The sequence below is a fragment of the Marmota flaviventris genome, chromosome 10 (assembly GCF_047511675.1).
Source record: "Marmota flaviventris isolate mMarFla1 chromosome 10, mMarFla1.hap1, whole genome shotgun sequence".
Taxonomy (NCBI): domain Eukaryota; kingdom Metazoa; phylum Chordata; class Mammalia; order Rodentia; family Sciuridae; genus Marmota; species Marmota flaviventris.
Genome location: NC_092507.1, coordinates 18,439,070 through 18,452,163, shown reverse-complemented (window position 1 = coordinate 18,452,163; position 13,094 = coordinate 18,439,070). Strand labels below are relative to the sequence as shown.

The window sequence follows — 13,094 nt, the reverse complement described above, 5'->3', positions numbered from 1 at the left end:
CTGCCTCAACCTCCTTCTTGAGTTGCTAGGATTACAGGCATGCTCTACCATGCCTGGCTCCTACATATCTTTGAAGGCAACAATTTTCTGATTTTCTAACAGTCTAAACAGACTATCAGTTAGTTAAGAAAAGGAGCTTTAGTACATTCATGGGAATATCCCCAGACTCTAGAATAATTCCTAGAATACATTGAGTGCTGAATAAATATATCTATTATAAGTAATTGAAATGGAATTGTCAGTGAAGGAAATAAGGATCTAAATTTTCTCAAAGCAAATTCTTTTTGATAGCAGAGACAATGGAATACTGAGGTTTATGCATCGGGACAATAATCACAAATTAAAATTATCTTCATTTGCATGCTGTTTGTTAATGACTACTGTTATGGACTAAATACTGACCCCTCCAAATGTATATGTTGAAGCTCTAATTCTCAATATAATTATACTGGGGAACGGGGCCTTTAATAAGCAGTAACTGAGCCCAGCACTGGGGCACACGCCTGTAATCCCAGTGGCTCTTGAGTCAGAGGCAGGAAGATTGCAAGTTTGAGGCCAGTAGGCAATTTGGCAAGAACTTGTCTCAAAATTTAACAAACAGCCAGGCATGGTGACACATCCATATAATCCCAGTGACTCAGGAGACTGAGGCAAGTGGATCCCAAGTTCAAAGCCAGCCTTAGCAATTTAGCAAGGTCTTGAATCAAAATTAAAAAATAAGAAATGGACTGGTGATATAGCTCAGTGATAAAACTCTCCTGGGTTCAACCCTCAATACTGAAAAAAAAAAAAAAAAAAGAGTAAGCAATAATTAAAATGAGGTCATAAGGGTGGACTCTTGATTTCATAGAGCTGATGTCCTTATAAGAAGTTGATGACATACCAGGTTAGTGCAAGCACTGAGGAAAAGCTATGTGAAGACATAGCAAGAAAGCAGGGACCTACAAGACAGGAAGAAAGGATTCACCAAAAGTCTGCTGGCACCTTGACCTTGCACTTGCTGCCTCCAGAACTGTGAGGAAATAGATTTCTATTGTGTAAGCCACTGGTCTGTGGAATTTTGTTGTGGCAACCCAAGCAGACCAATACAACTGTTCAAGATTCCAATCATGGTGAGTGGAATCATTCTAGAATGTGAAGGACAAAATGAGGATACACGCACACCCCTTCCTGGTACTGGGAGGGAAACCTCCAATTCCTTCTGCGTATTGTGCTATATTGGGGGGAAAAAAACTATGAAATAAAATACTATGTTTTTCAATCAACACATTGGTTCTGTTTCCAAGTAGTGCTTGTAATTTAAAAGTTGTGAAAAAATAGCTGAGCCTGGTGTCTATAATCCCATCAACTCCTGAGGCTGAGACAGACGGATGACATGTTCAAAACCAGCCTGGGCAACTTAGCCAGACCCTGTCGGGAGAAAGAAAAAGAAAAGAAAAAATTCTGAAAAAAAAAAAACTTCACAATCAAATTTTAAATATACAACTATATTCATGTAAGTGTAAACTTGGTAATTTGATAGCTTATTCATTTGTTTATTTTTCACTGTGCTTTCTTTCTTTTATGGTAGTAAGGATTGAACTCAGGAGTGCTCTGCCACTGAGCCACATCCCTAGACCTTTGTGTGTGTGTGTGTGTGTGTGTGTGTGTGTGTGTGTGCATGTGTGTGTATGTATATATATATATATTATTTTGCTGAAGCTGGCTTCAAACTTGCAATCCTCCTGCGTCAGCCACTCAAATTGCTGATTACAGGCATGCACTACCATGCCTGGCAGAATTTTCAAAGAAAATAATACTTTGGTCAAAACAAGATTCCTCATAGTAATAACGATGATACATATGGACAGAGTCAGTGATTAAATTGTTTATGCTTTTCTTAAGCAATGGAGTTAATGTTGACCAAATAGCTATTAACATTTGTGTAAGATAACTGCCTATTCATTTCCACGTCTGTCTGGTAAAGTGTGACACGGAGAAATAGAAAAATATAATACTGACATGCATTTGCAAACAATGATCAGAGGTGTGGCATCAAGCTTTTAGAAGAGCATTTGAAAACTGTCCCACACTGTGTCCTGAAATTGGGTAAAAATAAAGTTCTCCCCTGGGTCGCAAAGGAGGGCTAAATCACAAGCAATCACAAGCACTATGGGTTCACAAAGCTGCAATTTTTTTCCCCAATACTGGGGATTAAACCCAGGCCCCTGTACATGCCAGGCTCATGCTCTGCCACTAAGCTCCATCCCCAGCCCAAAGCTGTTAATTCTTCAAAGCACTGAATAGTCTTCACAAAGGAAGTACAAAAATCTTGAGACTCTAATCTTATGTTTTGATTAAGAGTCAATGAAGCACAGCATTGCTATGACAAAGCAGTCTCTGTGAGCTCCCTGCTACCTGTCAGAAAAGCAGAGGCCCTGCCAGACATTTTTTTTTTTTTTTTGCGGGGGCGGGTGTGGGGGTGTGTGTGATTACCAGGGATTGGATTCAGAGGTGCTTAACTACTGAGACACATCCCCTGTCCTTTTTTTTTTTTAATATTTATTTTTTTGGGGGGGATCTCCCTAAGTTGCTTTAGGGCTTTGTTAAGTTGCTGAGGCTGGCTTTGAACTTGTGATCTTCCTGAATTAGCCTTCTGAGCTGCTAGGTTTACAGGCATGCACCATCGCGCCTGGCTACCAGAAAAATTTTAGATTTAAAAATCTTATATTTTGAAAATAATAATGTATTGGTTGAATTTATCTACCAAATTTCATAACATTCTGTCCTTACCAGTGTTAATTTGGTGGGAGGCCACTGGGGGGCTGAACTCAGGGACACTTTACTACTGAACCATATCCCCAGCCCTTCAAAAATTTTTTTTTAGTTTGAGACAGGGTCTTGCTAAGTTGCCTAGGCTAGCCTCAAACTTATGATTCTTCTGTCTCAGCCTCTGAGTAGCTGGGATTACAGGCGTGCACCACCAGCTACTAGTGTTAATTTTATGTGATGCTACATAGGATCAAATTCTCTGAAAGAACTGGTTTAAATAAAAGTATATATGGGGGCTGGGATTGTGGCTTAGAGGTGGAGCACTTGCCTAGCATGCGTGATGCACTGGGTTCGATCCTCAGCACCACATAAAAATAAAATAAGGAAATTGTGTCCACTTATAACCAAAAAATAAATATTAAAAAAAAGACATCTTAAAAAATAAAAAAGTATATCTGCCTTTTCTAAAGACAGTGTAGCATCCAAATGCCTATGATATACTTCATGGTAGGGCATGAAGTTTTGTTTTTCCTATAACTGATAAAAGAGGAAATACTGAGAAATGAATAAATTAATGGATAATCAAGCATATTCAGAATTCTAGAAAGAAACTGTTAAGAAAATGAATGCCAGATCTTTAAGGAAACTACCATTTACTTTTGGCTTCCCCCTTCTCTGAAAATAACAATAACTGGACAGATTGAAAATGTTTTTGATAGTTTTCCATTTTCCTTTATATATTCAACAACATAATCCTCAAGAGAAAGGCACTAAAATACAATCCTTGTTTATTCTAATTATGTTGATCAGAAGAACTGACATTAAATGTTCAATTTGTCCATTTGTCCTTAGGTTTTTTTATTTTATTTTTTTTAGTTGTAGATAAACATAGTACCTTTATTTTATTTTTTTCATGTGGTGCTGAAGATTGAACCCAGGGCCTCACACATACTAGGTACTCGCTCTACCACTGAGCCACCACCCCGGCCCCGTTCTTAGGTGCTTTATTTTAACAATATCTAAGAGCAAAAGAAATTTAGCAGAAGTAATTAAGTTTAAAGCATTTTTAACTAATATGAGTAGCAGATAGGGGGAAAAAAACCTCTCTGTGCAATATAAACTCGTTATTAACTCACTTCTTCATTCAAATACCAAAAATCTCTAATATGATAAGATCACATGCTGGAGGAAAAAATAATAGACTGGTCTCATTTTAAACTGGAGCTGGAGGTGTAGCCTGGCGGTTCAATCTGTAGGTCCTGGATTCCATCCAAAAAGAACTCAAGAAAAACAAACAAACAAAAAAAAACCTTCATGGTTGCTAACTTCAGTTGAGTCTATGTGATGCGTGATGCCCAGTCGTCCTACTATGGTCAAGTTCATCCCAAATCACTATATTTAGACCTCTTTAGATCTTCAATATCTCTTACCCTCCTTAGACCTTCTCTCTTCAGACTTTCAATATCTCCTACCCTTCTCAATCTCAACTACTTATTTCACCTGGGGGGAAAAAACTTACAAGAGGACTTCTGTAAGCACTCACCACCAAGCTATCACACCAGCCTCACCTGTGTGTCTGTACACAGCCTCTCCACCTGTTAAACTCAGTAAACGGCCTGTGTTCCCTTAAGGCCAAGCCCTCCACTTGTCTGGAGAACGTGTCCTCTCTCCTACTCAGGAGCGAGGCTCCCCAGCCGTCCAGCCTCCTGTATCATCAACGTTCTCCTTTCTACCAGACTATCTTCATCAGTGTATAAACATGCCACATGTATTCCTGCCTATAAAATCCTGATCTGACCACATTCTCTAGCCAACAGTCCAACTACTGTCTTCTCTTTACAATGAAACTACTCTAAATTCACATACTCTAAGATGAATATAATTCAAAAAGAAAAAAGTGTTGGTGAAGATGTGCAGGAACTGAAACATTCATGCATTGCTGGCAGGAATGTAAAACAGCTGGACATTTCCTCAAAAAGTTAAAAAGAGAGTTAAAAGCCTTTTGAGCATTATTTCCCCAAATGTTTCCTTTCCTCCCACCCAGGCAGGTAGAGTGTGTGGTACCTCGGTAGGTCCAGGGAACTGGGAAGGTAGACTCAGTGCTTCTGATAAACAGGGTCCTGCTGATCTGACAAGCAGATGCTCACCCCCATAGCCCACCATCTGCCCCTTTATCTTACAACCCCCACTCCCAACTCTTTTCCTCTAGTCAAGCTGGTTTCTTTTCTGTCCCCAAATTCTGAAGTTTGCTAAGACCTCATTCTAAAATATTCCCTTCCTTTCCCTATGTCTTTCAAAACCTGTTGGAGATTCTATTTCATCATTCAGTAAACTCAGAGTGCCTACCATATGCAATTCGCTGCCCAGAATGTTAGAGTAAAGAATAAGTTCCTGTCCTTGTGCAATTTATATTCTGGTGGGAACAACGCATTTAAAAAACGAAAAAAATAAGTATTTAATTACAGTTGTAATAAGTGCTAAAAATAAGCACATGAAAGTATGATGACCTAAAATGAGGGAATGGCCTGTCTGGGGATTATGAAGGTGTTCTCATGCACTGCTGTGACAACTATTTAGGAAAGTAATAAGGCTCTTTTCTGCTTGGCAGCTCTCACCATTTTGGGGCTCTCCATAGGTGGAAGCTGCTCTAACCCTGCCTCTCTGAGGGAACTGTGCTTACCCCCACCACTGTTGGAGGTCACTTCTTGGAGAGGTGCTGGGTCTTCACTGCAGTCAGCTGCTTCAGGTTGAGTCCTGTACATGGCTCAGTCGACCCTGACCTTGTGGATCAGGAGCCCCAGGAAGTTCTGCTACTGCTCTGACATCTTTGGATGTTTCTGAGACAAGTTTTTTTTTTTAAAGAGAGAGAGAATTTTTTTAATATTTATTTTTCAGTTTTCGGTGGACACAACATCTTTATTTTATTTTTATGTGGTGCTGGGGATGGTACCCAGCACCCTGGGTATGCCAGGTGAGCGCGTTACCACTTGAGCCACATCCCCAGCAAGAGACAAGTTTTTTTAGTGAAAATACTGGAGCCATGTGCAAGTCCTTAAATTAAAAAATTAGGAATAAAAGCCTAATTTCTGACACTTCAAAACTATGGAGACTAAATTATATTGTTATATTGTGTCCATGTATGAATATGTAACAGATCCTATCATTATATGCCACAGTCTGGCTGGGCACAATTCACGAGCCACTTGTCAAGCAGAAAGGAACTTTTTTAGAACACACGCAGCACCACAGGAGCTCTTCAGGAATTCCCTCAGAGCCCAACTGCCACCACCGGCTTCCCGCGAGCCTCTCAACCCCCACTCCTCCCGCTCTTGAGGCCCATTGGCTGGGTTGTGTGGGCGGAGCCAAAAGAGTCCCCCAATGAGCTGCTCCGTGGTCTGAAAGGGAGGGGAAACAGCCTAATGAGCATCACTGCAGAGGAGCCAATCAGCTGGAAGTTTGCTGGGGCCGCTTCGGCTGTGGCTCTCAACAATTATAAACAACTATAATGCACCAATTAAAAATATTTGGATTGCTGGACACAGTGGCGGTGGCACATGCCTATAATCCCAGCAGTTTGGGAGGCCGAGGCAGGAGGATCATGAGTTCAAAGCCAGCCTCAGCAAGTGAGGTGCTAAGCAACTCAGTGAGACCCTGTCTCTAAATAAAATACACAATAGGGCTGGGGATGTGGCTCAGTGGTTGAGTGGCCCTGAGTTCAATCCCTGGTAACCAGAAAAAAAAAAAAAAAAAAATGATGGCAGGGTGTGATGGCGCACACTTGTAATCCCAACAGCTTGGGAGGCTGAAGCAGGAGGATCATAAGTTCAAAGACAGCCTCAGTAACTTAATGAGGCCCTAAGTAATTTAGTGAGATCCTGTCTCAAAATAAAAAATAAAAAGGGCTGGGGATGTGGCTTAGTGATTAAATGCCTCTGGGTTCAATCCCTAGGCAAAACAAAACAAAATTTCTTGTCAAAACTGTTTTCATGGGCTGGGATGTGGCTCAAGCGGTAGCGCGCTTGCCTGGCATGCGTGCGGTCAGGGTTCGATCCTCAGCACCACATACAAAGATGTTGTGTCCGCCGATGACTAAAAAATAAATATTAAAATTCTTTCTCTCTCTCTCCCTCTCTCTTTAAAAAAAAAATGTTTTCATTAAACTTTTAGTTTAAAAAACTTAATTTTGGTTAGATAAGGGATGGCTATAAAATTTTCTTCACCTATCCAACAGTATCCAATACGATAAACATTCTATCAATATTTGTAAAAGTGTAGTGGCACCCCCTTTCTCCACAAAAAAGTCTTAACTGGGCTTCTCAAGGAATCTTCACCATGGCAGATTTTGGGACTGTCACAAAAGAGTCTTTGCAAAAGAGTTCAGTGTAGATAAACTTCCTATTTTTGTGTCGCCCTGTTTTACTTGACTACTGGCCGAGAAGATACCAGCACTCCAGGTGCTGGACACCCCCTTACTAGTTTTTCACAAACATATCCAGTAGAGTAGTTTTTAGAAATGTGCAAACAAGGCCTCTGGCCTTGAGCTGGGCTTCACAGAGATGTCTACATTTTTAAGATAAGTTACAATTGGGCCCATGGTAACAGCTGGCAGGGGGAGGAAAGAAAGGGGAGAAGCAGCTCTCCCCTTCTCAGGTGTTGTCCTTGAAGGGTTAACTTGTCCAAAACAGTGAAAGAAAAAGCTGCTTTTATGTGAACTTCTGCAGACTGTGAACTTCTGAGCCCTTCCCCTTACATGCTGGGGATAAAACTCTGAATCTACCTGAACTTAGGGTTCAGGGGATTAATTGATTACAGCAGAAGCTGTGCCCTCTGAACCTGGCTGTAGCCAAATAAAACTGTTTCCTGCGATCTTCAGTGCCTTACCTCATCTGTCCCTACGACAAAAGGAGGGGAGGAAAAACAAGTTTAAGTATGTTTGGTAGAGATTGAATGATAACCATTAATGGCTTGATATAATGGCATGACAACGCATTGCAGAGCTTCTAAATGAACAATGGGAAGAAAGAAGAGATACTTTTTCAGGCAAAATAAAATGGAAAAGTGAAAAACACAAAGTATAATAATAATAGACACCAGCCAGGTGGGGTGGCACACACCTGTAATCCCAGCAGCTTGGGAGGCTGAGAAGGGAGAATCGCAGGTTCAAAACCAGCCTTAGCAATGGTGAGGCGCTAAGCAACTCAGTGAGACCCTGTCTCTAATAAAATACCAAATAGGGCTGGGGATGTGGTTCCATGGTTGAGTGCCCCTGAGTTCAATCCCCAGTATCAATCAATCAATCAATTAATAAATAAATAAAAAATAGGCACCAATGGAAGCGATAAGGCCAACATTGCATTGAACATAAGGGGCCTACCTTTATATTTCAACATTACAGTTGCTCTAATAAACGTAAAAGGATGAAATTTACATATCAGGGGGAGGGGAACCCTTCATTTTGGATTTAAGTAAATTAGATATGATTCATTTAATTCTAGGTATTATTTACTTGTTGAAACACTTAAAACAATGCCAACATATAATGAAAGGATTCTATTCACAGTACATCATATATGTCAGAATATACCTAGCAAGACATAGGCAAGATATATATGAAAAATGCAAAATTTCACTGAATATATTGGTTTCCTATTGCTGTGGTAACAAACAACCATGATCTCAGTGGCTTAAAACAACCCAAATTTATTATCTTGCAGTTCTGTAGGTGATTAGTCTCATTGGGCCAAAGTAGTGGTTCAGCAGGGCTGCTCAAAGGGAGAAGCCCCAACTCAAACAGGTGTTGGCAGAATTTAGTTCTACCAGATTGTAGGACTGAGGTCCTCATTCCCTTACTGTCATCTGGGAATCACTGGAGGCTCCTACAGGCCCTTTTCTGGGTCTTGCACATAGCTCTCCACATTTCTGCAGCAGCAACAAGGCATGGATGTGGGAGGCCAACCTTACACGTGACTGAGTTACACTCCCCAGCTGGGTGCTGAGGCTCTCAGTCGCAGAAATGTGGCACCCTTCTTGGGTGCGAGGGTCCGTGTCTTGTGCATGGGTGTGTCTTGCTACAGCCCCATGGGTAAAGCTATGCTCACCTGTTCCTTTGTAATATAACTCCTTGCCCTGTTTAGGATAGAATCTTCCATGGAAGTGCCTTGTGTGTGTCCCCTCCTCTTACTGTGCCCTTGGGTGTGGCCTGCCCAGGTGTCAGTCAACCTGCTGATAGTGGACATCGTGAAGATACTCCGCCCCCTGAAACCTGACCCCTTGCCTCATTTGAATATCTTCTCCTCAATAAAAGGGGTCAATGCGTGCTCTTGATCTCTCTCTTCCTGTGGACCCTTAAGGTCAGAGGAGCTGTCACAGTGACCCCAAAGAAAAAGGTATTTGTGTCTCTTGTGTGGTTATTTCGTGCAGCCTAGTTAGCCCAGTTTAACTGGAGTGACCCCTGAGCCTTTTAGTCACAAGAACAGAAACCCGGCATGGAATTCTTGTGCTTTGACTCTCTCCTGTGATTAGACTGGGCCTACCCTAACATAATCATGTCTCCAGGTCATTAATCTTAAATTACATCTGCTAAATTTCTTTTGCCATGTTAAAGCAACATATTGATAGGTTCCAGGAAGTTAATAATTGTATCCTTGAGGTGCCATTAGTCTTGTCTATCACAGTAAAGGACATAAAAAACAACAACAACAAAAAAAAAAACCCTAAAATGGTGGCTAGGGGGTGCAGCTCAGTGGTAGAGCCCTTGCCTAGCATGTGTGAGGCTCTGGGTCCCATCCCCAGCACTCCAAAAACAACCAAAGGAAACAAAAATCTTAAAGGGTGAAATGTCCTATTTTTAGATGAGAAGCTTTCCTAATTAAGTATATAATTTCTGCCTAAATTGGTGCACACATTTAGAGTTAGATGTACTAATGATAACTTAAGTTGAATTTTTCCATCAGGTAAGTAGATAGTTGTTCAGAAATTATATTGACAAAAATAAAGGTAGCTGACAAGAGGTAAATACACCGGCATTTGGCACCAGGACAAAGTAACATTTCACACTGTGCTTCCAATAGCCTATTAACATCCAGGATTCTTATGGTCATTATTTATTTATTTATTTATTGGTACCCGTATGATCTCAGGGGTACTAGACCACAGAGCCACAACCCCAGCCCTATTTTGTATTTTATTTAGAGACAGGGTCTCACTGAGGTGCTTAGCACCCTTGCTGAGGCTGGCTTTGAACTTGTCATCCTCCTGCCTCAGCCTCCCAAGCTGCTGGAATTATAGGCCTGTGCCCCCATGTTTGGCTTCTGGTCATCATTTTTAGTCACACATTTGTTATTATGTACTATTCAAAGATTCCTATCACCACTTCCTGATTCAAAGCCAAACGTTCAAGACTGCAGTATAGTTTCTCTTCCTTTCCCCAACACATTGTTTTTACTTATCAAAAGTGAAATTAGGGGGCGGGGGATGTGGCTCAAGTGGTAGCGCGCTCTCCTGGTATGCGCGAGGCGCTGGGTTGGATCCTCAGCACCACATTAAAAAAAAAACACACACACACACAAAAAAAAACCCAACAAAGATGTTGTGTCCGCCAAAAAATTAAAAAATAAATATTAAAAAAATTTTCTCTCTCTCTTAAAAAAAATGAAATTTAGGGGGCTGGGGTTGTGGCTCAGAGGTAGAGCGCTCACCTAGCATGCATGGTGCACTGGGTTCCATCATCAGCACCACATAAAGATATTGTGTCCACCTATAACTAACAAATATATAAATAAATAAATGTGTGTGTGTGTGTGTGTGTATGTGTGCGGGCTGAGGATTGAACTCAGGGCCTTGTGCATGCAAGGCAAGCACTCTACCAACTGAGCTATATTTCCACCCCCTTAAAAAAATAAATATTTAAAAAAAAAAAAAGGGCTGGGGTTTTGTTTCAGAGGTAGAGCGCCTAGCATGTGCTGGGCTCTGGGTTCCATCCTCAGCACTGTAAGGGTCCGGCAAATGACCGAGGAAGAGACCACCAAGAGACCCCAAGAGACCGACTCATGCAACCGCAGAAGGGGGTTTATTGAGAATCCAGTGCGCTGGGGCTCCGAGCTCACTCAACAAGGGAGAGTGGCCCAGAGCCCCGAGCAGGGGTTAAGCAGTGCTTAAGTACACTTTTTGGGGAGGGCGGGGGCTTTGCATACACCAGAGCAAATCATCATGAGGCACGGGAAAATCAAACAACTATTAGTACGTTCATTGGCGGGAACAGGTCGGGCGGGGGTGATAGGTCAGTTATAAAGCGGGGTACACATTCAAACTGATTGGTTTAGGCCTTGAGATGCCTACATGCCAAGCTGCACAGGGTCCTAGGTTATTAAACAACTAGATGGTCAGGGGGAATATTTACGGGGCAGTCCCGGGAATTGTCCTAACAGCTAAAGGAATTTCAGGTTTTGGGTATGTTAACTCAGGCTTTGCAGCTTAGAAGCTTTACAATACCCGGTCTTTTACACTTTAACTTCAATTTCTTTTACTCTTACAGGCACCACATAAAAATAAAATAAAGGGGGCTGGGCTTGTGGCTCAGTGGTAGCTCGCCTAATATGCATAAGGCACTGGGTTCGATCCTCAGCACCACATAAATATAAAATAAAGATATTGTGTCAATGTAAAACTAAAAATAAATATTAAAAAAATAAAGAACTAACAAACAAAAAAGTGAAATTCTGGATTCGATCCTCAGCACCACATAAAAATAAAATAAAGGTATTGTGTCCAACAAACAAACAAACAAAAAAGTGAGATTTAGGGGCTATGGTTGTAACTCAGTGGTAAAGTGCTTGCCTAGTGATACCACAGGTTATCAGTGATGAGTCCTGCTCCCTCACACCTTGAAGTCCCAACATTAGAGAAGCAGGTGGAGGCAAGCATATAAAGCAGGTTTTTTTTTTTTAATATTTGTTCTAGTTGTAGTTGGACACAATATCTTTATTTATTTATATGTGGTGTTGAGGATTGAATCCAGTGCCTCACACATGCGAGGTGGGTGCTCTACCACTGAGCCCCAGCCCCAGCCCCTAAAGCAGGATTTATTTTAAAAAGAGTTAGCATAGTGAAGCCAGAACTAGACTGGCAGTTGAAAGGAAAGTGACCACAACACTTGGAGGTGAAGCCAGATTTAAAATTAGCTAGTCAGTATAGTTAGGTAAATTCGGTCTAATATCGCGTGAAATCTAAAATGGAGGCCATGCTGAAAATGAATTCTGGGAAAGGCAGGACAACTCATGGAATGTTAATGAAGTCCCCAGAAAAGCCCTAGGCCCAAAGTCCATCCCAAAGAAATGTTAATGAACAGCCCCAGCAGATTTGAAGATAGCCCATCCCAAAGAAGTGTTAATGAAGTCCTTCCTGCCCAGATTACTTGTTTGGCCCACCTGTGTCCCAACCCTTCCCCCTTACATTCCATCACCAGAACTATAAAAAGAGAAAACAACCACACTTCCATGGATTCCACCTCTTGGGTCCCCTTCTTCCTCTGGGAGAAGTCTTTTCTGCTGTCCTTTAATAAATTTCTAATTTCTACTCTGACCTTACCTCGGCGTGCTTCTCTGGTGTTATTCTTCAACACTGGGGAAGCAAGGACTCGTCACCGGTCAACAGCGAACAGAGGGACCAAGAGATCTTTACTGCAGCAGTGCAAAAGAGGAGAAAGAGAGAGAGAGAGAGAGAGAGAGAGAGAGAGAGAGTCCCGTCCGGCAGGACACATCAACGTGGGCAGCGAACCTAGATGGGGAGGAATGAAGGGACAAGAGACACGAAAGGTGACAGCAAGACAAAAGTTCTGATCAAGCTGCAAACTTTTATTGTTCACACAGGGGTATTTATATGGTGGGGATGGGGAAGCTCTCTTATCGGCAGTTGCTGGATGTCTGCACAAGGTGAGATAACCGCAGGATGTTTCAGGAAGATAGGTTTCAGGAAGATAGGTGGCCGCAGGATGTCTCAGGTGAGATAAGTAGCTGCAGGATGCCTCCCAGGCAGGATGTCTCCCAGGGGGCTGTCAGGCTAATCTTTGAAGGAGAATTTCCTTCTAGTCCCTGACAGGGCAGGGGCTAGATGTGGGTTTCCTTTGCCCTAGATGGGTGGGGGTCGAGTGTTCAGCCTTGAGTGGGGTGGAGTGTTCAGACTTGATGCAAACAGGTGATAAAGGACCAGGCAGAGGGGGGTTTGAGTGCATGGGTTGTCCTGCAGCTAACGATTGTTCAGCCTGCCCTGCACCTAACAGCAGTCAATATACATAGATAAATCAAGTCAGGTCAGAAGAGTCAGGCCAATCTGAGTGAGTCCCCGGA

General features: G+C 42.0%; 1 long non-coding RNA gene across 1 annotated transcript; it reads right to left on the bottom strand.

Annotated features, from left to right (window-relative positions):
- Positions 1 to 1,273: 1,273 nt before the first annotated feature.
- Positions 1,274 to 12,430, bottom strand: LOC117794771 (uncharacterized). The gene is made up of 3 exons (XR_004618637.2): positions 12,337 to 12,430; positions 5,432 to 5,588; positions 1,274 to 1,410 (listed from the first exon to the last, which is right to left on the bottom strand). It is a non-coding gene; the product is annotated as an uncharacterized lncRNA (long non-coding RNA).
- Between the last annotated feature and the right edge of the window lie 664 nt (positions 12,431 to 13,094).